Source organism: Artemia sp. Qi Xiang Cuo, chromosome 6, assembly GCF_049724085.1.
Source record: "Artemia sp. Qi Xiang Cuo chromosome 6, ASM4972408v1, whole genome shotgun sequence".
In the NCBI taxonomy this organism is placed as follows: domain Eukaryota; kingdom Metazoa; phylum Arthropoda; class Branchiopoda; order Anostraca; family Artemiidae; genus Artemia; species Artemia sp. Qi Xiang Cuo.
The window spans coordinates 57,408,292-57,435,049 of NC_142799.1; the positions used below are offsets into that span (position 1 = coordinate 57,408,292).

General features: G+C 30.0%; 1 protein-coding gene and 1 pseudogene across 2 annotated transcripts in view; one reads left to right on the forward strand and one right to left on the reverse strand.

Annotated features, from left to right (window-relative positions):
* LOC148951428 (sodium-coupled monocarboxylate transporter 2-like) overlaps positions 1–26,758 on the forward strand; it is a 181,157-nt gene that overhangs the window by 69,616 nt on the left and 84,783 nt on the right. The gene's annotated exons all lie outside the window — the stretch shown is intronic.
* Positions 7,930–9,095, reverse strand: LOC148951429 (uncharacterized; annotated as a pseudogene).

Consider the following 26,758-nt stretch of genomic DNA (forward strand, 5'->3'; position numbering starts at 1 on the left):
CCATGGGAATGAATCTCATTGACATGTGTGAGCACACTTAGAAAAGAAGAAGATTTACCTTTGACGCATCTGTGCATAAAAACACCAGTCTAAAAATCACGGTTAGCAGCCGCAGGAAATATTTTCAACAAGTGTCATGGCACGATTCAGAAGGGCTTATATTAGCAAGTATCTACAATATGCTGATGATCTGGTGCTATGGTCATCTGGCAACACCTTTCAGATAGCACAGTCAAATCTGCAAAAGTCACTTTTCCAGTTTGAAAAATTCTCTCAACATTCAGATCTACCCATTGCACCCACCAAGTCAAAAATAATCCAATTTCACCGGAAGCGAAACCAAGTTAGTGCAAAACTAACTCTAAATAAAACAACTATTCCAGAAGATAATAATATTAATTACCTAGGTCAATAAAAAAATGTTATAGAAAAGCAAACATACTAAAAAGACTTCTTTCCACACCCTGGGATTGTAAGGAGAAAACCTTACTCCAGTTTTATAAATCCGGGTTGCAGCGGTAGCTAGCAACCTAGTAAGAGACGATCACGTCCAATGTTAAGAAATATAAAAACCCCTAACTCCTAAAAACAGAGTCAGATCAAAACAAAAAGTACACCATTAGAACCGCCTTGTCCGAAACCCCTATAAAGGAAACTTACCGCCCTGCGGCTTGAATAACAAAGAAAATATATTGGCTTGATAATCAAGAAAATTGACTTTAACCACGTTATTCTCCACAAACGGGATATTTTTTCTTTCTTTTCCACAGATAGCTTGGCACTGGAACATCGTAGAGAGTTGTTCAATGGCTCATTTTAAAGGAAATCTCTAGATCTAGCACTATTTGTACTTAATTTTTTTTTTTAATTAATTTTTTTTACGAAAAACTTAATTTTTTATATACAATATTAAACAATGACGTCATAGTCTTTGGATGTAGTTAGTACATAAAGTCTGGATCATTGAATTAAAGCTGAAACTAAGTAAAGAACAATTATGCCTCCATATATTCACAGTGATCTATAAAATTTCCCATTACATCTATAAACTGTTCCACAGTTGCCGGTTCATACCTTGGAAGCTTTTCACTAAACATGCAACATTTCTTTTGGATATTACTATGAAGTTTTGCGAAAGCATCTCTAGCTGACTTTTCAACAAAATCCATTCTTTCAGAGATAATTTTAATCTTTAATTTTGAATATTTTTCGTAATCCCGGTAAAAAATTCGTAAAATTTTTCTAAATTTACTAAGATCCGCCAGCATTGTTGCCATGTTTGTGGACTTCTGAATATAATTTTTAATTTTGCCCTTATGCGTTCTTTGCAGCTTGTGTAAACTGCAAAATATCCATGGTATCCGAGCAATAGTTTGAATATTTCAATTCAAGCTAGAAAAATACATGAAAATGTTAAAATTAGTTTTATTTTTAGTTAGGTTCTAACTACCCGATGTGGAATTTACTATGTATTTTCAGACCAAAAAATTCAATTTTTTAATATATTTTATTTTTCAGTTTAGAATCGCTAAAGTTATTATGTAAACTGCAAAAATATTTATGATATATGAGCAATAATTTTAATCTTTTCATTCAAACTAACAAAATACCTGAAAATTTAAAAATTAGTTTAATTTTTTGTTAGGTTATGGGTACATGATACGAGTCTTAAAAAGTTTCAATTAGATAATAATATTATTTCTTGTTTTGTAATAAGATGCGTTCTAATAGAGTTATACGTAATCCGGGTTACAGCGGTAGATAGCAACCTAGTAAGAGACGATCACCTCCAATGTTAAGAAATATAAAACCCCCCAACTCCTAAAAAAAGAGTCAGATCAAAACAAAAAGTACACCATTAGAACCACCTTGTCCGAATCCTCTATAAAGGAAACTTACCGCCCTTTGGCTTGAATAACAAAGAAAATATATTGGCTTGAAAATCAAGAAAATTGACTTTTACCACGTTATTCTCCCCAAACGGGATATTTTTTTCTTTCTTTTCCACAGATAGCTTGGCACTGGAACATCGTAGAGAGTTGTTCAATGGCTCATTTTAAAGGAAATCTCTAGATCTAGCGCTATTTGTACTTAATTTTCTTTTAATTAATTTTTTACGAAAAACTTAATTTTTTATATACAATATTAATCAATGACGTCATAGTCTTTGGATGTAGTTAGTACATAAAGTCTGGATCATCGAATTAAAGCTGAAACTAAGTAAAGAACAATTATGCCTCCATATATTCACAGTGATCTATAATCCGGGTTGCAGCGGTAGCTAGCAACCTAGTAAGATTATAATAAAGAACGAATATTTTACCGATTATCTACTAATAGCCATATATGACGTAATAAGTGATTATATTAAAGGACGATCATTAGAAAAGCACACCATTGCATATATTGGACTGAGTTAGTTTTTTATAATAAAGAACGAATATTTTACCGATTATCTACTAATAACCATATATGACGTAATAAGTGACATGACGCAATATCTAAAACCTATTGTGTACTAATAACCATATATGACTTAATGAGCGACGTTACGTAAAAATTGAAAAAATTAATTTTTATTTTATTTTCGTTTTTAGTTCAGAATCGCTAAAGTTATAAACTGCAAAAATATTTATGGTGTCTGAATAATAGTTTTAATCTTTTAATTTAGACTAGATCCGGGTTGCAGCGGTAGCTAGCAACCAAGTAAGAGACGATCACGTCCAATGTTAAGAAATATAAAAACCCATAGTTCCTAACAAAGGAGTCAGATCAAAACAAAAAGTACACCATTAGAACCGCCTTGTCCGAAGCCCCTGTATAGGAAACTTTCTGTCCCGTGGCTTGAACAGCAAGGGAAATATATTGGCTTGAAAATCAAGAAAATTGACTTTAACCATGTTATTCTCCCAAAACGGGATATTTTTTTCTCTTTTCTTTTTTTTTGTATCAAGAGATAGCTTGGCACTGGAACATCGTAGAGGGTTGTTCAATAGCTCATTTTAAAGGAAATTAATTGGGTTAAAAATCTATAGTAACTAAAATAAATTATTTCTAAAAGATAATAAGTTTTTCCACCAAAAAGTGTATTTTCGATGTCTTTTCACACTGCAGTCTTTCAAACATAATCGTATACCAGCGGTAAGATTTGAACCCACGCCTCCGAAGAGACTGGTGGCTAACACCAGTGCCTTGGACCACTCGGCCAGGCTGCCTCTCATAAATAAATATATATGTGAATTTGGGTTGCAGCAGTAGCTAGCAACCTAGTAAGAGACGATCAGTCCAATGCTAAGAAATATAACAAAACTCCTAAAAATAGAGTCAGATCAAAACAAAAGTACATCATTTTACAGTAAAGAACGATATCTTGTCCATAGTAACTGATATACGGTGGTTCCAGGGGTAGCTATCCGGGTTGCAGCGGTAGCTAGCAACCTAGTAAGAGACGATCACTGCTAATGTTAGGAAATATAATAATTCCTAAAAAAAAAGTCAGATCAAAATAAAAAGTATACTAATAGAACCACCTTGTCCGAAATCCAGCATAGGAAACTATCTGTCTCTTGGCTTGAACAGCAAGGTAAAAATATTGGCTTGAAAATCCAGAACAGTGGTTGATTTAGTTATCTACTTGATTTTACAGTATTCCCGGATGCAGCGGTAGCTAGCAACCTAGTAAGAGATTTTCCGGGTTGCAGCGGTAGCTAGCAACCCAGTTAGAGATGATCACGCCCCATAGTAAAAACTAATGTAACCCATGGCTCCTGAAAAAAGATTCAGATCAAAACAAAATTATAATAAAGAACGACCTCTTACCTATACTAAATTTTATACGCAACTTAATTATAGAATAGGTTAGTAATTCAATCCGGGTTGCAGCGGTAGCTAGCAACCTAGTAAGAGACGATCACTTCCAATGTTAAGAAATATAAAAACCCATAGGTCCTAACAGAGGAGTCAGATCAAAACAAAAAGTACATCATTAGAACCACCTTGTCCGAAACCCCTGTATAGGAAACTTTCTGTCCCTTGGCTTGAACAGCAAAGGAAATAAATTGGCTTGAAAATCAAGAGAAGTGGCAGCTACTACGACATTCTGCCTAAACGGCATATTTTTTTCTTTTTTTCTTTCTTTTCCACAGATAGCTTGGTACTGGAACATCGTAGAGAGTTGTTCAATAGCTCATTTTAAAGGACATTAATTGGGTTAAAAATCTATAGTAACTAAAATAAATTATTTCTAAAAGAGAATAAATTTTTCCACAAAAAACTGCATTTTTGATGTCTTTTCACACTGCAGTATTTCAAACATAATCGTATACCAGCGGTAAGATTTTATAATAAAGATCGAACTCTTCCCTATACTAACTTGCATAGGCAACTTCACTATAGTTAAGATTACAGTATTTATATTATACATCATTATAAATTATAAAAGGTTCAAATGTTCGAAGATTATAGAGTTAAAAATTTTCCCACACCAGGAATCGAACCCGGGCCTGTTAAGTGAAAGTTAACTATCCTAGGCACTAAACCATATGGGACAATAAAGAACTATGATTTAAGAGCCATATGCATATTATTATTTCACCATACCAATTATAATAAGGCCAAAACAAAATCGTCGACTTGCAACCTTACTTTTGACACATTAGTTAAATCTTCATCAGACTTAAAAAAAGTTTTGCTAGTTTTACATGAAAGAACGAACCTTAGCCCATAGTAGCAGAAATAAGAATATCTAGGTTGCAGCGTTAGCTAGTAACCTATTACACAATCCGGGTTTAAGTGGTAGCTAGCAACCTAGTAAGAAACTTGAAATTAAAAGATGATCATTAGAAGAACAAACAATTGCTTATATTGGACTTAGTTAGCTGCCTGATTCTTTGAGTTTTTATAATAAACAACGACCTCTTGCCTCTACTAAATTTTATAGGCCACTTAACTATAGTGTAGGCTAGTACAGTTATATTTAAGGCCAATATATTAAAATTTTCCATTAAAAGACGACCATTGGAATAAAAACCCTCTACATATATTTGATTTAGTTATCCGGGTTGCAGCGGTAGCTAGCAACCTAGTAAGAGACGATCACGTCCAATGTTAAGAAATATAAAAACCCATAGCTCCTAAAGCAGGAGTCAGATCAAAACAAAAAGTACACCATTAGAACCGCCTTGTCCGAAACCCCTGTATAGGAAACTTTCTGTCCCTTGGCTTGAACAGCAAGGGAAATATATTGGCTTGAAAATCGAGAAAATTGACTTTAACCACGTTATTCTCCCCAAACGAGATATTTTTTTTTTTTTCTTTTTTGTATCCAGAGATAGCTTGGCACTGGAACATCGTAGAGGGTTGTTCAATAGCTCATTTTAAAGGAAATTAATTGGGTTAAAAATCTATAGTAACTAAAATAAATTATTTCTAAAAGAGAATAAATTTTTCCAATAAAAACTATATTTTTAATGCAGTGACGTCATAATTACTATATAAGAAACGTCAAAACTGTAAATGGTCTCATTCATGAATACATAATGGTTAGATCAAAGCAAGCTACACACAAGTTAAAAAATCAGTACTAAAAAATCAAGAAAAGTGGCAGCTACTACAACATTCTGCCTAAACGGGGTATTTTTTTCTCTTTTCTTTGTTTCCAGTATACTAAACGGGATTTTTCCACCAAAAACTGCATTTTGATGTCTTTTCACACTGCAGTCTTTCAAACATAATCGTATACCAGCGGTAAGAATTGAACCCACGCCTCTGAAGAGACTGGTGGCTAACACCAGTGCCTTGGACCACTCAGCCAGGCTGCCTCTCATAAATAAATATATATGTGAATTTGGGTTGCAGCAGTAGCTAGCAACCTAGTAATAGACGATCAGTCCAATGCTAAGAAATATAAAAACCCAAAACTCCTAAAAATAGAGTCAGATCAAAACCTATGCTTGCACTTAGACACTACGCATATGTCCCAATGGTACTCTTTGGCTAGTTATCGACACTACCTAGTTTATTGTATTAATTAAATCAGTGATTTTCACACATTGGAAGGATAAGCACCTGAGTCACATTTAAAAAAGTAAAAATGAATTATTCGAGGAAAGTTTATGCACGTGATAAAATTATCGTGGCGTTGAATGCTGACAAGGAGAAGTATTTGAACTAAGAAACAAGTACAAGTGGTAACACTATCGGAAATGTATGCACATGTTTTCATGACAGTGAGAGTTTAGATTTCTTTGGAGCACCCAAAGCATTCTACAATGGTTATGGTGGATATGTGAGAGTCAGATATCTGGAGATGATACTCTTCAAAGAGAATGTCAACATGAAATAATAGTTTACGATGAAAGGCAACTTCTTACTTATGGTCTTGGTAAAACGCTACCTATCGATAAATTATATCGCCATCTTTATGGAATTGGTACAAAGCGAAAGTTAAAATAATGACAGGCATGCTCTTCTAGCTACATTATAAGGCATATATCGTCTATTTGCCAAAACTACAATCTGTGTAAAAATAATTTCACAAGAGACAGTGATATAACCTTTCTAATTTTTTAATTAGAAAAATTAGAAAAAAATTAGAAAAATTTTAAAAAAAATTAGAAAATTTAGAACAAAAATTAGAATACAAATATTTTTGCCATTACCAGTTTTTTCTCTTTATGCCATTTAATGTTTTTTTCATGCTGTGTCTTTTCAAAGATATTTGATTATCCTGATTTGTATGTATCCTGAGAACCAAAGAATAAGGGAGTAATCGCGGAGAAATGCAAATATAATAACAGCTAAAGCTTTCATAGAAAAGTTGACAAAAACAACCTTTTTTATGCAAACTAATAAAAGTCTGATGAAAATGTATTTCAAACTTTTGAATTATACTGCCGCTTGCAACGCTGTATTTTTTTTTATATTCTGAGCTGAATGGATCAAGCACTAAAAATATGGAAGAGCTGACACAAGGACGAGTTCAGCATATTTGCTGTAAATTTTTTGTGAGCCTTTATCGAGCTTTCCATGTGCTACAGTATTAAAAAATCTGTTAAATTTCTGATGGGCTGTCAAGGTAACGTGTTAACTTTGATAGGGTCAATTGTCAAAAACTAAATATATTAATATTCAAGATTAATACCTTCTGTTAGTTGATGGTTAGTTTGAATAGGTTTCGTCTTTATTTCTTCTTTTTTTGCTTTGATATTCACCCCTAACACTCTCACACTAAAAATAGCAGAAACTTTATCAAGTTTACTGTGAACCCAAATTTTGCATAGAAAGAGCCATATAATTTTTTTTTTCTCTAGTTTGAGATTACCTTTTATTATATTTCATCTCAACCTAATTATCAAGTCTTATACAAACTTTCATAAATTGTAGATGAATAAACATTTATAGCAGTATCTTTTTTAATATATACATAGCAGCTTTAACACAAAAAGAAACTTTTTTTAATTTATCTAAAAATATCAATGAATTATTGTTCTGTCTGCAACGTATTATATTTCATCCATCTTTCTGAATAACAACGTACCATCCGGTAAATCTTATATCAAACTAATTCTAGGGAAAAAAAACTATCAGATTTATTTATAAGAAAAATTTATATTTCAAGACATTTAGATTTCCTACAAATTCCATTATGATAAGACAAAGGTGATTTTTATTATTTTAGGAAAATTTTTCAATTACGCTAATTAATAGTATATGTTGCTTCTACAATTTTACATTTCCTTCTTTCTCTTTTAATGAATGACCTCCCATTTCTAGTCCCAAATTTGCGGCCCTTAACTAGATTTGTGCTTGCCCTTAATCCCTTAACTTGACACAGATACTTTTCCAAAATTTCTGCTAAAATTTATAATATTCGTTTATTTGCTAAATCGATAAGTTTATGCCAGAAGCCCTCAATTTCATCATTCCTCCTTAACTCACGCAATTAGGCTCAAAAACATTTATCACATTTCTCAAGTCTTCATTGCTTAGATACCTCAATATTTTTTCAGCACATATATATGGTAACTTGGCATAGCCGTTGAAGCTTCTATTGGCCGACTCAAGAAACTCATTCCTTTTCATACCCTTTCTGAAGTTACGCTTTAGCATGCTAGCATATAATGGAAACTCTATTTCGTAGTTTAATGTGTTTGATACTTCCATTACATTTTCATTCCTCATGTATGCTGCTAAAGACCTTTCTCCTTTTGAAAGAATGTCATAAAAAGATATAGTGGAATTAACAATTTTATTTCTTTTCATGTTGGCTAGTTCTACCTCACATCGATCCCGAAAATCACCTTCATCCTCATAAAAATCAATACAGCCGATAAGATCCAAATAGCTCTTTATAAAACTCATTTCTTCATGATAAATTTCATTTCTTTGACATAAATATAAATTTGCTGCTTTCAATTTTATTATGTGGTATATAATCTGCATATTAGTCTTCATCCTCTCGAAATGGTTAAAATTAGATCATGTATATAATCAGTTGTCATATTAAGAACTAACATACCACTGTCACTCATGATATTTATGTCAGATCCATATTCCAGAAGAATTTTAGCAGATTGCTCACTCGGGAATAAACAAGCAATATGAAGAGCTGTTCTCCCAGATTTGTCTCTAGAGTTAACTCTAGCACCGTGTTCTAGCAATATTTTCAGAGTATGGAAGTGTCCTCCAGTAGCAGCTTTATGAAGTGGAGTATCATCCTCATATGTTCTTGCATTGACATCAGATCCATTTTTCAAAAGATAATCAACAATTCGTGATTCCCTCGGGAATAAACAAGCAATATGAAGAGCTGTTCTCCCATCTTTGTCTCTTGAGTTGACTCTAGCACCGTGTTCTAGCAATAATTTCAGAGCTTGGAAGTTTCCTCCTGCAGCAGCCTTATGAAGTGGAGTTTCATCCTTATCTGTTCTTGCATTGACATCAGCTCCATTTTTCAAAAGATAATCAACAATTCGTGATTCACTCGAGAATAAACAAGCAATATGAAGAGCACTTAAACTAGTGCTTACTACCTGCTTGGCTAATATTTTCCCTATCCTACTTAATTTCTCATTTAAAACTCCATCAACTGACATTTTATATCCTTTTCTTTCTGTAAGTTAAAGGCAAATAAAAAACTTTTTGAAATCTGTGCAATATATCGGTAAGATGACGTCATGACTTTTGTCCTCCTATGATGTGTATGCCCTCTGAAATGATTTTAAATTAAAATTACGATTTTAAATTTGCAAGTAATGGATCACACCACAGTATTACATCATACTACTTGTATTGATTGTCGAATGTGTCACCTGGATTTGTGTGACTTTTTACACCTATTCACAGTGAGTAGCCTCTTATTAGCGTCTGGAAAGAACCTGTTACGCAACTCTGTTAGCTACTTGGCTGCTAAGTTAGTAAGGTGCTTGGAAAAACCCTTTTACATAACTTTGCTATTAACTCGACTGTCAAATTAGTAAGATGGGAAAAAACCCTATTACATAGCTTGGCTAGTAACTTGGCTGTCAAAAAAGTGAAATGGTTAGAAAACCCTGTAACATAACTTGGCTAATACCTTGGCTGTTAGACTAGTAAGATGTTTGGAAAAACCCTATTACTCAACTTGGCTAGTAACTTTTAACCACGTTATTCTCCCCAAACGGGATATTTTTTTTTCTTTCTTTCTTTTCCACAGATAGCTTGGCACTGGAACATCGTAGATAGTTATTCAATGGCTCATTTTAAAGGAAATTAATTGGGTTAAAAATCTATGGTAACTAAAATAAATTATTTCTAAAAGAGAATAAATTTTCCCCCCAAAAAACGCATTTTTGATGTCTTTTCACACTGCAGTCTTTCAAAGATATTTGATTTTTGTATATAAATCAGAATCGTATACCAGCGGTAAGATTTGAACCCACGCGTCCGAAGAGACTGGTGGCTAACACCAGCCCCTTGGACCACTCGGCCAATCTGCCTCTCAAAATTAAATATATGTGATTACAGTAAAGAACAAACTTCCAGCCCATAGTAACTAAAATAAGATTATAATTTAAGACTCAAACAAGTAATTTGTTTGCTTTGGTATTATCTACCTAGTTTATTTAATCATAAACCGGGTTGTAGCGGTCGCTAGCAACCTTGGAAGAGACGATCACGTCCAATGTTAAGAAATATAAAAACCCGTAACTCCTAAAAAAGATTCAGAGAAAAACAAAAAGTCCACCATTAGAACCACCTTGTCCAAAACTCCTGTATAGGAAACTTTTTATCCCTTGGCTTGAACAGCAAGGGAAATATATTGGCTTGAAAATCAAGAAAAGTGGCAATTACCGCAACATTCTGCCTAAACGGCATATTTTTTTTCTTTCTTTTGCAAAGATAGCTTGGCACTGGAACATCGTAGAGAGTCATTCAATGGTTCAATTTAAATTACACTAAAAGACGATCAAGGGAATAACATACCACTGCATACATTGGACTTAGTTAGCTACTTAATTGCTTGAGATTTGTCTCTTAGTATTTCAAAGAAGAAAAAGCCGTAAGCTTTTTCCTGTTTGTAATGATATAGCATATCCGGGTTGCAGCGGTATCTAGCAACCTAGTAGGAGACGATCACGTCCAATTTTAAGAAATATAAAAACCCATAGCTCCTAAAAAAAAGGGTCAGATCAAAAGAAACAAAAGAAACAAAAAGTATACCATTAGAACCGGCTTGTCCGAAACCCCTAAGTAGGATATTTTCTGTCCCTTGGATTGAACAGCAAGGGAAATAAATTGGCTTGAAAAGCAAGAAAAGTGGCAGCTACTACAACATTCTGCCTAAACGGGATGTTTTTATTTTCTTTTCCACAGATAGCTTGGCGCTGGAACATCGTAGAGATTTGTTCAATGGCTCATTTTAGAGGAAATTAGTTGGGTTAAAAATCTTTTGCAACTAAAATAAATTATTTCTAAAAGAGAATAAATTTTTCCACTAAAAACTGCATTTTTGATGTCTTTTCTTACTGCAGTCTTATCAAAGAAGTTTGATTTTTGTACATAAATCATAATCGTATACCAGTGGTAAGATTTGACCCCACGCCTCCTAACAGAAAGGTGGCTAACACCAGTGCCTTTGACCACTCGGCCACGATGCCTCTCATAACGATATATGTGAATCCGGGTTGCAGCAGTAGTTAACAACCTATTAAGAGACAATCAGTCCTATGCTAAAAAATATTATTACATTAAACGACGATCATTGGAATATAATAAAGATCGAACTCTTGCCTATACCTACTAAAATAAAAGCCCATAAATAATCACAGCATTCTGCCTAAATGGAATCTTTTTTTTTCTTTTTCTTCCACAGATGGCTTGGCACTGGAAAATCGTAGAGAGTTGTTCAATGGCAAATTTCTGTCTCAAATAATGCACTAAATCGAGCTTTTGTGTAATGACATCAGTTGCAACTGAGGTTTGTTTTATGCAATATGATTACAAACAGGATAAAGCCTACAGCTTTTTTCTTTGAAAGAGTAAGAGACGAGCCTAAAACAATCAAGTAGCTAACTAATCAAACAGTTCGCGAACTGTAAGTAAGGAGCCACCCGGCTCAATGGTAACAGAAACTCTAGAAAACGTTTTTTTTTATACCAATAGATACATCAAAAGAATAAGATTTCAATGCTAATTTAAAATATATATATTTCATCAAGTTTAATCCTACCCATCAAAAGTTACGTGACTGATAAAATTTGGGTAATTTTTGAAAAAAGGGGAAAAGACCACCTAAAAATTATAAAACCTTGATGAAAATAACACCATCATATTCAGCGTATAAGAGAACCCTACTGTAGAGGTTTCAAGCACTTATCTACAAAAATGTGGAATTTTGCATTTTTTGCCAGAAGAAAGATCACGGATGTGTTTATTTTTTATTTTTTTTTTTCCCAGGGGTGATCGTACGTATTGACCCAGTGGTCCTAGAATATCGTGGGAGGACTCATTGGATTGAAAATTAAAAGTTCTAGTGCCCTTTTTAAGTGACCAACAAAATGGAGGGCAACTAGGCCTCCTCCCACGCTCATTTTTTTCCCAAAGTCACCTGGTCAAAATTTTGAGATAGCCATTTGTTCAGCATGGTTGAAAATATGATACATATGTCCATTAGGATGACTTAATCCCCCGAAGTTTCCGGGGGGAGGGATGAAAGTTATGAACTTTGCCCAATGTTAACATATAGCATTGGTTATTAGGAAGTATACAAACGTTTTCAGGGGGGATTTTTCTGGTAGTAGGGGGTGGGTGGGTTGGGGGTTGTGTGGGAGGATCTTTCAATGAAGGAAGTTTTCAAGGGGGAAGGAACATTGCTATGATGGGGGCGCCGGATTTTCCAGCATTATTTAAAAAAAAGATCAGAAAATAAATATAAAAAAGCAAGTTTTCCAACTGAAAATAAGAAGTAACATCAAAACTTAAAACGAACAGAAAATATTACGTGTATGATTGGGTTCACCCCCTAGTCAGTACCTCGCTCTTTAAGCCAGATATTTTTTAGTACTTTAATCAGAGCTATTTATTCTAAATAACGGCCTTTGTGATCAAGGGTCATTTTTAAAGAATTGGAACACAATTTGAACTTTAGCTTAAAAATCGAGGTATTGACTAGTAGGTGAGCCTTCTATTATACGTATTAAAAATATATGAATATAGAAGTTCGTTACGTAAGTTACATATATTTATTACTAATAAAAACATTCGTAAATAAAATTAAACAAGTTTCAAGAAAGCCATTTGACCAAATAAAAGTAAAATTAATATGCAAATTTTGTTTTAATTATTCATGAACGGTGAGCCAAAATCGAAACCTGTATCAATTAAAAAACGTTCAAAAATTAAATAAAAAAACAAGTTCTTTTTAACTGACAGTAAGGAACGACGTTAAAACTTAAAACGAACAGAAATTATTCCGTGTATGAAAGGGGCTGTCCCCTCCTCAACGCCTCGCTCTTTCCGCTGAAGTTTGACTTTCTCACAACTCTTATTTTTTAAGCAATAAAAAAAATTGGCGTAAAGAGCGAGGCGTTGAGAAGGGAACAGCCCATGGGCAAATGAGCAGCCAGTTCCAGCCACTTCCTTGGCTCCCATTTCCATTTTATTTCCTGATACAGGTTTTGCGTCACTTGGGTTTTCTTTGTCATTGGATGATTTTCTTTGTCATCAAATGATGTGCCCACATAGTTCTTACTGCCTCTAGCTATCTTTTCAGTTGCACTTGGATGAGAAACAGATTCTACTTCCCCCTCATCTATAGCCCCTTTTAATGGAGTCTTGGTTCGCTCATTGATTGACGGTGTCGGTGCATTAGAAGTTTGACTTTGGTTTTGAAGAACTGCTTCATTTTCAGCATTTGTTAATGAACCAATTTTACAAGTTGAAGTACTCATCTTTTCCCCCACAACTTTACCATAAGGCTTTTCGAATACCCCAACATCAAGCAATACTTTTCCAAAGGCTTTATTATGTCTTTTCAGAACAAGTTCTTTACGTAATTTTCTTCCTAAACCAATTTTACAAGTTGAAGTACTTATCTTTTTCCCCACAACATTACTTTACGACTTTTTTGCACACCCAAATATCAAGCAATACTTTCAAAAAGGCTTTATTATATCTTTTCAGGACAAGTTTTTTTCTTAATGTCCTTCATAAACCAATTTTACAAGTTGAAGTAGTTATCTTTTTCACCACAACTTTACTTTACGACTTTTTTGCACACCCCAAGATCAAGCAATACTTTTCAAAAGGCTTAATTATATCTTTTCAGAACAAGTTCTTTTCTTAATGTCCTTCCGATAACAATTTTACAAATTCTATATTTTTCCTTAGTAGATAGAAAAAGCTATATCATATTTGTGAATATTTTCTCGAAAGATAAGCAGTTCTAGTTCAATTTTCAATTTTCTCAACGAAGTGAAGAAAAGTTCAAGTTATATTCTGAATTTTCTCAATGAAAAAGAAATTAGTTATTAATCAATTCTATTTTTCCAAATAATATAAAAATTTTCCACTTCGGTTCAGATTTTTCTCAAAGGGATGAAAAAATTTAAAATAGTTCAAGTTCTATTCTGAATTTTCTCAATGAAAAAGAAATGTTCAAGTTCTCTTCTGAATTTTACCAAAGAACACAGTTCAATTCTAATTTCTCCAGAGAAAATAAAAATCTTCCACTTCAGTTTCAAGTTCCACAAAGACATAAAGAAATTTAAAGTTCTATTCTAAATTTTTTCCGTAGTAAATAGAAAAAGCTATACCATAGTTGTGAATATTTTCCCGGAAGATAAAAAGTTCTACTTCAATTTTCAATTTTCTCAACGAAGTGAAGAAAAGTTCAAGTTCTATTCTGAATTTTCTCAATGAAAAAGGAATTAGTTATTGATCATTTCCATTTTTCCAAATAATATAAAAATTTTCCACTTTAGTTCAGATCTGTCTCGAAAAGATGAAAAATTTAAAATACTGTTCCAAATTTTTCACAGAAGATAAAAAGGTTCAAGTTCTCTTCTGAATTTTACCAAAGAACACAATTCAATTCTAATTTCTACAGAGAAAATAAAAATCTTCCACTTCACTTCTTTATTTCACAGACATAAAGAAATTTAAAGTTCAATTCTAAATTTTTCGGTGGAAGATAGAAAAAAGCTAGACCATGGTTCTAAGCATTTTCCTAGAAGAAAAAAAATTTTAGTTCAATTTTTAAGTTTCTCAACGAAGTAAAGAAAATTTCAAGTTCTGTTCTGAGTTTTTTCAATGAAAAAGAAATTAGTTATTGATCATTTCTATTTTTCCAAATAATATAAAAATTTTCCACTTTAGTTCAGATCTGTCTCGAAGAGATGCAAAATTTAAAATACTGTTCCACATTTTTCACAGAAGATAAAAATTTCAAGTTCTCTTCTGAATTTTACCAAAGAACACACTTCAATTCTAATTTCTCCAGAGAAAACAAAAATCCTCCACTTCAGTTCTTTATTTCACAAAGACATAAAGAAATTTAAATTTCAATTCTAAATTTTTGGTGGAAGATAGAAAAAGTAATACCTTACTTGTGAATATTTTCCCGGAAAATAAAAAGTTCTAGTTCAATTTTTAATTTTCTTAAGTTCTATTCTGAATTTTCTCAATGAAAAAGAAATTAGTTATTGATCATTTCTATTTTTCCAAATAATATAAAAATTTTCCACTTTACTTCAGATCTGTCTCGAAGAGATGAAAAATTTTAAATACTGTTCCAAATTTGTCACAGAAGATAAAAAAGTGAAGAAAAGTTCAAGTTCTCTTCTGAATTTTACCAATGAACACACTTCAATTCTAATTTCTCCAGAGAAAATAAAATCTTCCACTTCAGTTTTAAGCTCCCCAAAGACATAAAGAAATTTAAAGTTCTATTTAAATTTTTCCGTAGTAAATAGAAAAAGCTATACCATAGTTGTGAATATTTTCCCGGAAGATAAAAAGTTCTAGTTCAATTTTTAAATTTCTCAACGAAGTGAAGAAAAGTTTAAGTTCTATTCTGAATTTCCTCAATGAAAAAGAAATTAGTTATTGATCATTTCTATTTTTCCAAATAATATAAAAATTTTCCACTTTAGTTCAGACAGAAGATAAAAAAGTTCAAGTTCTCTTCTTAATTTTACCAAAGAGCACAATTCAATTCTAATTTCACCAGAGAAAACAAAAATCTTCCACTTCAGTTCTCTATTTCACAAAGACAAAAAGAAATTTAAAGTTAAATTCTAAATTTTTCGGTGGAAGATAGAAAAAGTAATACCATACTTGTGAATATTTTCCCGGAAGATAAAAAGTTCTAGTTCAATTTTTAATTTTCTCAACAAAGTTAAGAAAAGTTCAAGTTCTCTTCTGAATTTTCTCTATGAAAAAGAAATAAGTTACTGATCATTTCTATTTTTCCAAATAATATAAAAATTTTCCACTTCTGTGCAGATCTGTTTCAAAGGGTTGAAAATTTTCTTAAAACTGTTCCAAATTTTTCATAGAAGATAGAAAAGTTCAAGTTCTCTTCGGAATTTTACCAAAGAACAAACTTCAATTCTAATTTCTCCAGAGAAAATAAAAATCTTAAACTTCAGTTTTAATTTCCCTAAAGACAAAGAAATTTAAAGTTATATTCTAAATTTTTCCGTAGTAGATAGAAAAAGCTATACCATAGTTCTGAATATTTTCCCTGAAGATAAAAAGTTCTAGTTCAATTTTAATTTTCTCAATGAAGTGAAGAACAGTTCAAGTTCTATTCTGAATTTTCTCAATGAAAAAGAAATTAGTTATTGATCATTTCTATTTTTCCAAATAATATAAAAATTTTCCACTTTATTTCAGGTCTGTCTCGAAGAGATGAAAAATTTTAAATACTGTTCCAAATTTTTCACAGAAGATAAAAAAGTGAAGAAAAGTTCAAGTTCTCTTCTGAATTTTACCAATGAACACACTTCAACTCTAATTTATCCAGAGAAAATAAAAATCTTCCACTTCAGTTTTAAGTTCCCCAAAGACATAAAGAAATTTAAAGTTTTGTTCTAAATTTTTCCGTAGTAAATAGAAAAAGCTATATCATAGTTGTAAATATTTTCCTGGAAGATAAAAAGTTCTAGTTCAATTTTTAATTTTCTCAACGAAGTGAAGAAAAGTTTAAGTTCTATTCTGAATTTCCTCAATGAAAAAGAAATTAGTTATTGATCATTTCTATTTTTCCAAATAATATAAAAATTTTCCACTTTAGTTCAGACAGAAGATAAAAAAGTTCGAGTTCTCTTCTGAATTGATCTTCATGTCGAATATTCACAATCAATGTATAACTTTTTCTATCTTCTATGAACAATTTAAAACAGAACTTTAAATTTTTCATCTCTGCAAAAAATCGGAACTGAGTTTAAGAAAATTAGAATTAAAGTGAAACTTTTTATCTTCATTAGAAATAATCACAATCATAGTATAACTTTTCCTATCTTCTACAGAAAAATTTAGAACTGAACTTTAAATTTTTTATGTCTGAGAAATTAAGAACTGAAGTGGAAAGTTTTTTCATTTTCATTGGTAAAATTCAGAATTGAGCTAACTTTTTTCTCTTCTTTAAGAAAATTCAGAAGAGACCTTGAACCTTTTGCACTTCTTCAAGAAAACTCAAAATTAAAGTGGTGTTCTTTTTTATCATATCGAATATTCACGATAAATGTGTAACTTTTTCTATCTTCTATGAAAAATTTGGAAAAGGACTTAAAATTTATAGTCTCTGAGAAAAATCGGAACTGAATTTAAGCAAAATTAGAAATAAAGTGAAACTTTTGATCTTCATGGAAAATAATCACAATCATAGTATTACTTTTACTATTTTCCATCTAAAAATTTAGAATAGAACTTTAAATTTCTTTATGTTTTTGTGAAATAAAGAACTGAAGTGGAAAATTTTTATTTTCCCTAGAAAAATAGAGTTAATCAATAACTTATTTCTTTTTCATAGAGAAAATTCAGAAGAGAAGTTGAACTTTTCTTCACTTCGTTGAGAAAATCTAAAATTGAAGTAGAACTTTTTATCTCCCGGGAAAATATTCACAACTGATATTACTTTATCTTCCACCGAAAAATTTAGAATAGAACTTTAAATTTCTTTATGACTGTGAAATAAAGAACTGAAGTGGAAGATTTTTATTTTCTCTGGAGAAATTAGAATTGAAGTTTGTTCTTTGGTAAAATTCAGAAGAGAACTTGAACTTTTCTATCTTCTATGAAAAATTTGGAACAGAAAATTAAAAATTGAACTAGAACTTTTTATCTTCCGGGAAAATATTCACAACTATGGTATAGCCTTTTCTATCTTCCACCGAAAAATTTAGAATTGAACTTTAAATTTCTTTTTGTCTTTGTGAAATAAAGAAATGAAGTGGAAGATTTTCATTTTCTCTGGAGAAATTAGAATTGAATTGTATTCTTTGGTAAAATTCAGAAGAGAACTTGAACTTTTTTATCTTCTGTGAAAAATTTGGAACAGTATTTTAAATTTTTCATCTCTTCGAGACAGATCTGAACTAAAGTGGAAAATTTTTATATTATTTGGAAAAATAGATATGATCAAAAACTAATTTCTTTTTCATTTAGAAAATTCAGAATAGAACTTGAACTTTTCTTCACTTCGTTGAGAAAATTAAAAATTGAACTAGAAATTTTTATCTTCCGGGAAAATATTCACAACTATGGTATAGCTTTTTCTATCTACTACGGAAAAATTTAGAATATAACTTTAAATTTCTTTATGTCTTTGGAGAAATTAAAACTGAAGTTTAAGATTTTTATTCACTCTGGAGAAATTAGAATTGAAGTTTGTTCTTTGGTAAAATTCAGAAGAGAACTTGAACTTTTCTATCTTCTATAAAAAATTTGGAACAGTTTAAAAAAAATTTTCATCCCTTTGAGACAGATCTAAACTGAAGTGGAAAATTTCTATATTATTTGGAAAAATAGAGATGATCAATAACTTATTTCTTTTTCATAGAGAAAATTTAGAAGAGAACTTGAACTTTTCTTCACTTCGTTGAGAAAATTTAAAATTGAACTAGAACTTTTTATCTTCCGTGAAAATATTCACATGTATGGTATTACTTTTTCTATCTTCCACCGAAAAATTTAGAATTGAACTTTAAATTTCTTTTTGTCTTTGTGAAATAGAGAACTGAAGTGGAAGATTTTTCTTTTCTCTGGAGAAATTACGATTGAATTGTCTTCTTTGGTAAAATTCAGAAGAGAACTTGAACTTTTTTATCTTCTGTGAAAAATTTGGAACAGTATTTTAAATTTTTCATCTCTTCGAGACAGATCTGAACTAAAGTGGAAAATTTTTATATTATTATGAAAAATAGAAATGATCAATAACTACTTTCTTTTTCATTGAGAAAATTCAGAATAGAACTTAAACTTTTCTTCACTTTGTTGAGAAAATTAAAATTGAACTAAAACTTTTTATCTTCCGGGAAAATATTCACAACTATGGTCTAGCTTTTTCTATTTACTACGGAAAAATTTAAAATAGAACTTTAAATTTCTTTATGTCTTTGATGAACCTTAAAACTGAAGTGGAAGATTTTTATTTTCTCTGGAGAAATTAGAATTGAAGCGTGTTCTTTGGTAAAATTCAGAAGAGAACTCGAACTTTTCTTCACTTCGTTGAGAAAATTTGAAATTGAACTAGAACTTTTTATCTTCCGGGAAAATATTCACAAGTATGGTATTACTTTTTCTATCTTCCACCGAAAAATTTAGAATTGAACTTTAAATTTCTTTATGTCCTTGTGAAAAAAAGAACTGAAGTGGAAGATTTTTATTTTCTCTGGAGAAATTAGAATTGAATTGTGTTCTTTGGTAAAACTCAGAAGAAAACTTGAACTTTTTATCTTCTGTGAAAAATTTGGAACAGTATTTTAAATTTTTCATCTCTTCGAGACAGATCTGAACTAAAGTGGAAAATTTTTATATTATTTAGAAAAATAGAAATGATCAATAACTAATTTATTTTCATTGAGAAAATTCAGAATAGAACTTGAACTTTTCTTCGCTTCGTTGAGAAAATTAAAAATTGAACTAGAACTTTTTATCTTTCGGGAAAATATTCACAAGTATGGTATTACTTTTTCTATCTTCCACCGAAAAATTTAGAATTGAACTTTAAATTTCTTTATGTCCTTGTGAAATAAAGAAATGAAGTGGAAGATTTTTATTTTCTCAGGAGAAATTAAAATTGAATTGTATTCTTTGGTAAAATTCAGAAGAGAACTTGAAATTTTTATCTTCTGTGAAAAATTTGGAATAATATTTTAAATTTTTCATCTCTTCGAGACAGATCTGAACTAAAGTGGAAAATTTTTATATTTTTTGGAAAAATAGAAAATCACTAATTTCTTTTTCATTGAGAAAATTCAGAATAAAACTTAAACTTTTCTTCACTTCGTTGAGAAAATTAAAAATTGAGCTAGAACTTTTTATCTTCCGGAAAAATATTCACACCTATGGTATAGATTTTTCCATTTACTACGGAAATATTTAGAATAGAACTTTAAATTTATTTATGTCTTTGGTGAACCTAAAACTGAAGTGGAACATATTTATTTTCTCTGGAGATATTAGAATTGAAGTGTGTTCCTTGGTAAAATTCAGGAGAGAACTTGAACTTTTTTTCACTTCTGCGAAAAATTTTAAATTGAACTAGAACTTTTTATCTTCCGGGAAAATATTCACAAGTATGGTATTGCTTTTTCTATCTTCCACCGACAAATTTAGAATTGAACTTTAAATTTCTTTATGTCCTTGTGAAATAGAGAACTGAAGTGGAAGATTTTTGTTTTCTTTGGAGAAATTAGAATTGAATTGTGCTCTCTGGTAAAATTCAGAAGAGAACTTGAACTTTTTTATCTTCTGTGAAAAATTTGGAACAGTATTTTAAATTTTTCATCTCTTAGAGACAGATCTGAACTAAAGTGGAAAATTTTTATACTATTTGGAAAAAATAGCAATGATCAATAACTAATTTCTTTTTCATTGAGAAAATTCAGAATAGAACTTGAACTTTTCTTCGCTTAGTTGAGAAAATCTAAAATTGAAGTAGAACTTTTTATCTCCCGGGAAAATATTCACAACTGATATTACTTTATCTTCCACCGAAAAATTTAGAATAGAACTTTAAATTTCTTTATGACTGTGAAATAAAGAACTGAAGTGGAAGATTTTTATTTTCTCTGGAGAAATTAGAATTGAAGTTTGTTCTTTGGTAAAATTCAGAAGAGAACTTGAACTTTTCTATCTTCTATGAAAAATTTGGAACAGAAAATTAAAAATTAAACTAGAACTTTTTATCTTCCGGGAAAATATTCACAACTATGGTATAGCCTTTTCTATCTTCCACCGAAAAATTTAGAATTGAACTTTAAATTTCTTTGTGTCCTTGTGAAATAAAGAAATGAAGTGGAAGATTTTTATTTTCTCTGGAGAAATTAGAATTGAATTGTATTATTTGGTAAAATTCAGAAGAGAACTTGAACTTTTTTATCTTCTGTGAAAAATTTGGAACAGTATTTTAAATTTTTCATCTCTTCGAGACAGATCTGAACTAAAGTGGAAAATTTTTATATTATTTGGAAAAATAGACATGATCAAAACTAATTTCTTTTTCATTTAGAAAATTCAGAATAGAACTTGAACTTTTCTTCACTTCGTTGAGAAAATTAAAAATTGAACTAGAACTTTTTATCTTCCGGGAAAATATTCACAACTATGGTATAGCTTTTTCTATCTACTACGGAAAAATTTAGAATAGAACTTTAAATTTCTTTATGTCTTTGGGGAAATTAAAACTGAAGTTTAAGATTTTTATTTTCTCTGGAGAAATTAGAATTGAAGTTTGTTCTTTGGTAAAATTCAGAAGAGAACTTGAACTTTTCAATCTTCTATGAAAAATTTGGAACAGTTTAAAAAAAATTTTCATCCCTTTGAGACAGATCTAAACTGAAGTGGAAAATTTCTATATTATTTGGAAAATAGAGATGATCAATAACTTATTTCTTTTTCGTAGAGAAAATTTAGAAGAGAACTTGAACTTTTCTTCACTTCGTTGAGAAAATTTAAAATTGAACTAGAACTTTTTATCTTCCGTGAAAATATTCACACGTATGGTATTACTTTTTCTATCTTCCACCGAAAAATTTAGAATTGAACTTTAAATTTCTTTTTGTCTTTGTGAAATAGAGAACTGAAGTGGAAGATTTTTGTTTTCTCTGGAGAAATTAGGATTGAAGTGTGTTCTTTGGTAAAATTCAGAAGAGAACTTGAACTTTTTTATCTTCTGTGAAAAATTTGGAACAGTATTTTAAATTTTTTATCTCTTCGAGAGAGATCTGAACTAAAGTGGAAAATTTTTATATTATTTGGAAAAATATAAATGATCAATAACTACTTTCTTTTTCATTGAGAAAATTCAGAATAGAACTTAAACTTTTCTTCACTTCGTTGAGAAAATTAAAAATTGAACTAGAACTTTTTATCTTCCGGGAAAATATTCACAACTATGGTATAGCTTATTCTATTTACTACGGAAAAATTTAGAATAGAACTTAAAATTTCTTTATGTCTTTGGGGAACTTAAAACTGAAGTGGAAGATTTTTATTTTCTCTTGAGAAATTAGAATTGAAGCGTCTTCTTTGGTAAAATTCAGAAGAGAACTTGATCTTTTCTTCACTTCGTTGAGAAAATTTTAAATTGAACTAGAACTTTTTATCTTCCGGGAAAATATTCACAACTATGGTATTACTTTTTCTATCTTCCACCGAAAAATTTAGAATTGAACTTTAAATTTCCTTATGTCTTTGTGAAATAAAGAACTGAAGTGGAAGATTTTTATTTTCACTGGAAAAATTAGAATTGAATTGTGTTCTTTGGTAAAATTCAGAAGAGAACTTGAACTTTTTTATCTTCTGTGAAAAATTTGGAACAGTATTTTAAATTTTTCATCTCTTCGAGACAGATCTGAACTAAAGTGGAAAATTTTTATATTATTTGGAAAAATAGAAATGATCAATAACTAATTTCTTTTTCATTGAGAAAATTCGGAATAGAACTTGAACTTTTCTTCGCTTCGTTGAGAAAATTAAAAATTGAACTAGAACTTTTTATCTTTCGGGAAAATATTCACAAGTATGGTATTACTTTTTCTATCTTCCACCGAAAAATTTAGAATTGAACTTTAAATTTCTTTATGTCCTTGTGAAATAAAGAAATGAAGTGGAAGATTTTTATTTTCTCAGGAGAAATTAAAATTGAATTGTATTCTTTGGTAAAATTCAGAAGAGAACTTGAAATTCTTTAACTTCTGTGAAAAATTTGGAACAGTATTTTAAATTTTTCATCTCTTAGAGACAGATCTGAACTAAAGTGGAAAATTTTTATATTATTTGGAAAAATAGAAATGATCAATAACTAATTTCTTTTTCATTGAGAAAATTCAAAATAGAACTTAAACTTTTCTTCACTTCGTTGAGAAAATTAAAAATTGAACTAGAACTTTTTATCTTCCGGGAAAATATTCACAACTATGGTATAGCTTTTTCTATTTACTACGGAAAAATTTAGAATAAAACTTGAAATTTCTTTACTTCTATGGGGAACCTTAAAACTGAAGTGGAAGATTTTTATTTTCCCTGGAGAAATTAGAATTTAAGTGTGTTCTTTGGTAAAATTCAGAAGAGAACTTGAACTTTTCTTCACTTCGTTGAGAAAATTTTAAATTGAACTAGAACTTTTTATCTTCCGGGAAAATATTCACAAGTATGGTATTGCTTTTTCTATCTTCCACCGAAAAATTTAGAATTGAACTTTAAATTTCTTTATGTCCTTGTGAAATAAAGAACTGAAGTGAAAGATTTTTATTTTCTCTGGAGAAATTAGAATTGAATTGTGTTCTTTGGTAAAATTCAGAAGAGAACTTGAACTTTTTTGTCTTCTTTGAAAAATTTGGAACAGTATTTTAAATTTTTCATCTCTTCGAGACAGATCTGAACTAAAGTCGAAAATTTTGATTTTATTTGGAAAAATAGAAATGATGAATAACTAATTTCTTTTTTCATTGAGAAAATTCAGAATAGAACTTGAACTTTTCTTCGCTTCGTTGAGAAAATTAAAAATTGAACTAGAACTTTTTATCTTCCGGGAAAATATTCACAAGTATGGTATTACTTTTTCTATCTTCCACCGAAAACTTTAGAATTGAACTTTAAATTTCTTTATGTCCTTGTGAAATAAAGAAATGAAGTGGAAGATTTTTATTTTCTCAGGAGAAATTAGATTTGAATTGTATTCTTTGGTAAAATTCAGAAGAAAACTTGAACTTTTTTAACTTCTATGAAAAATTTGGAACAGTATTTTAAATTTTTCATCTCTTCGAGACAGATCTGAACTAAAGTGGAAAATTTTTATATTACTTGGAAAAATAGAAATGATCAAAAACTAATTTCTTTTTCATTGTGAAAATTCAGAATAGAACTTGAACTTTTCTTCACTTCGTTGAGAAAATTTAAAATTGAACTAGAACTTTTTATTTTCCGGGAAAATATTCACAACTATGGTTTAGCTTTTTCTATCTTCCACCGAAAAATTTAGAATTGAACTTTAAATTTCTTTGTCTTTGTGAAATAAAGAACTGAAGTGGAAGATTTTTATTTTCTCTGTAGATAGAAATTAGAATTGAATTGGTAAAATTCAGATGAGAACTTGAACTTTTTTATCTTCTGTGAAAAATTTGGAACAGTGTTTTAAATTTTTCATCTCTTCGAGACAAATCTGAACTAAAGTGGAAAATTTTTATATTATTTGGAAAAATAGAAATGATCAATAACTAATTTTTTTTTCAAGAGAAAATTCAGAACAAAACTTGAACTTTTCTTCACTTCATTGAGAAAATTAAAATTGAACTAGAACTTTTTATCTTCAGGGAAAATATTCAGAACTATGGTATAGCTTTTTCTATCTACTACGGAAAATTTTAGAATATAACTTTAAATTTCTTTATGTCTTTGGGGAACTTAAAACTGAAGTTTAAGATTTTTATTTTCTCTGGAGAAATTAGAATTGAAGTTTGTTCTTTGGTAAAATTCAGAAGAGAACTTGAACTTTTCTATCTTCTGTGAAAAATTTGGAACAGTTTTAAAAAATTTTTCATCCCTTTGAAACAGATCTGAACTGAAGTGGAAATTTTTTATATTATTTGGAAAATAGAGATGATCAATAACTTATTTCTTTTTCGTAGAGAAAATTTAGAATAGAACTTGAACTTTTCTTCACTTCGTTGAGAAAATTTAAAATTGAACTAGAACTTTTTATCTTCCGGGAAAATATTCACATGTATGGTATTACTCTTTTTATCTTATACCGAAAAATTTAGAATTGAACTTTAAATTTCTTTATGTCTTTGTGAAATAGAGAACTGAAGAGGAAGATTTTTGTTTTCTCTGGAGAAATTAGAATTGAATTGTGTTCTTTAGTAAAATTCAGAAGAGAACTTGAACTTTTTTATCTTCTGTGAAAAATTTGGAACAGTATTTTAAATTTTTTCATCTCTTCGTGACAGATCTGAACTGAAGTGGAAAATTTTTATCTTATTTGGAAAAATAAAAATGATCAATAACTAATTTCTTTTTCATTGTAAAAATTCAGAAAAGAAATTAAACTTTTCTTCACTTCGTTGAGAAAATTAAAAATTGAACTAGAACTTTTTATATTCCGGGAAAATATTCACAACTATGGTATAGCTTTTTCTATTTACTACGGAAAAATTTAGAATAGAACTTTAAATTTCTTTATGTCTTTGGGGAACTTAAAACTGAAGTGACAGATTTTTATTTTCTCTAGAGAAATTAGAATTAAAGTGTGTTCTTTGGTAAAATTCAGAACAGAACTTGAACTTTTCTTCACTTCGTTGAGAAAATTTTAAATTGAACTAGAACTTTTTATCTTCCGGGAAAATATTCACAAGTATGGTATTACTTTTTCTATCTTCCACCGAAAAATTTAGAATTGAACTTTAAATTTCTGTATGTTCTTGTGAAATGAAGAACTGAAGTGAAAGATTTTTATTTTCTCTGGAGAAATTAGAATTGAATCGTGTTCTTTTATAAAATTCAGAGGAGAACTTGAACTTTTTTATCTTCTGTGAAAAATTTGGAACAGTATTTTAAATTTTTCATCTCTTCGAGACAGATCTGAACTAAAGTGGAAAATTTTTATATCATTTGGAAAAATAGAAATAATCAATAACTAATTTCTTTTTCATTGAGAAAATTCAGAATAGAACTTGAACTTTTCTTCACTTCGTTGAGGAAATTAAAAATTGAACTAGAACTTTTTATCTTCCGGGAAAATATTCACAAGTATGGTATTACTATTTCTATCTCCCACCGACAAATTTAGAATTGAACTTTAAATTTCTTTATGTCCTTGTGAAATAAAGAAATGAAGTGGAAGATTTTTATTTTCTCAGGAGAAATTAGATTTGAATTGTATTCTTTGGTAAAATTCAGAAGAAAACTTGAACTTTTTTAACTTCTATGAAAAATTTGGAACAGTATTTAAAATTTTTCATCTCTTCGAGACAGATCTGAACTAAAGTGGAAAATTTTTATATTGTTTGGAAAAATAGAAATGATCAAAAACTAATTTCTTTTTCATTGTGAAAATTCAGAATAGAACTTGAACTTTTCTTCACTTCGTCGAGAAAATTTAAAATTGAACTAGAACTTTTTATCTTCCGAGAAAATATTTACAACTATGGTATAGCTTTTTCTATCTACTACGGAAAATTTTAGAATAGAACTTTAAATTTCTTTATGTCATTGCGAAATAATGAACTGAAGTGGAAGATTTTTATTTTCTCTGTAGAAATTAGAATTGAATTGTGTTTTTTGGTAAAATTAAGAAGAGAACTTGAACTTTTTATCTTCTGTGAAAAATTTGAAACAGTATTTTAAATTTTTCATCTCTTCGAGAAAGATCTGAACTAAAGTGGAAAATTTTTATATTATTTAGAAAAATAGAAATGATCAATAACTAATTTATTTTCATTGAGAAAATTCAGAATAGAACTTGAACTTTTCTTCGCTTCGTTGAGAAAATTAAAAATTGAACTAGAACTTTTTATCTTTCGGGAAAATATTCACAAGTATGGTATTACTT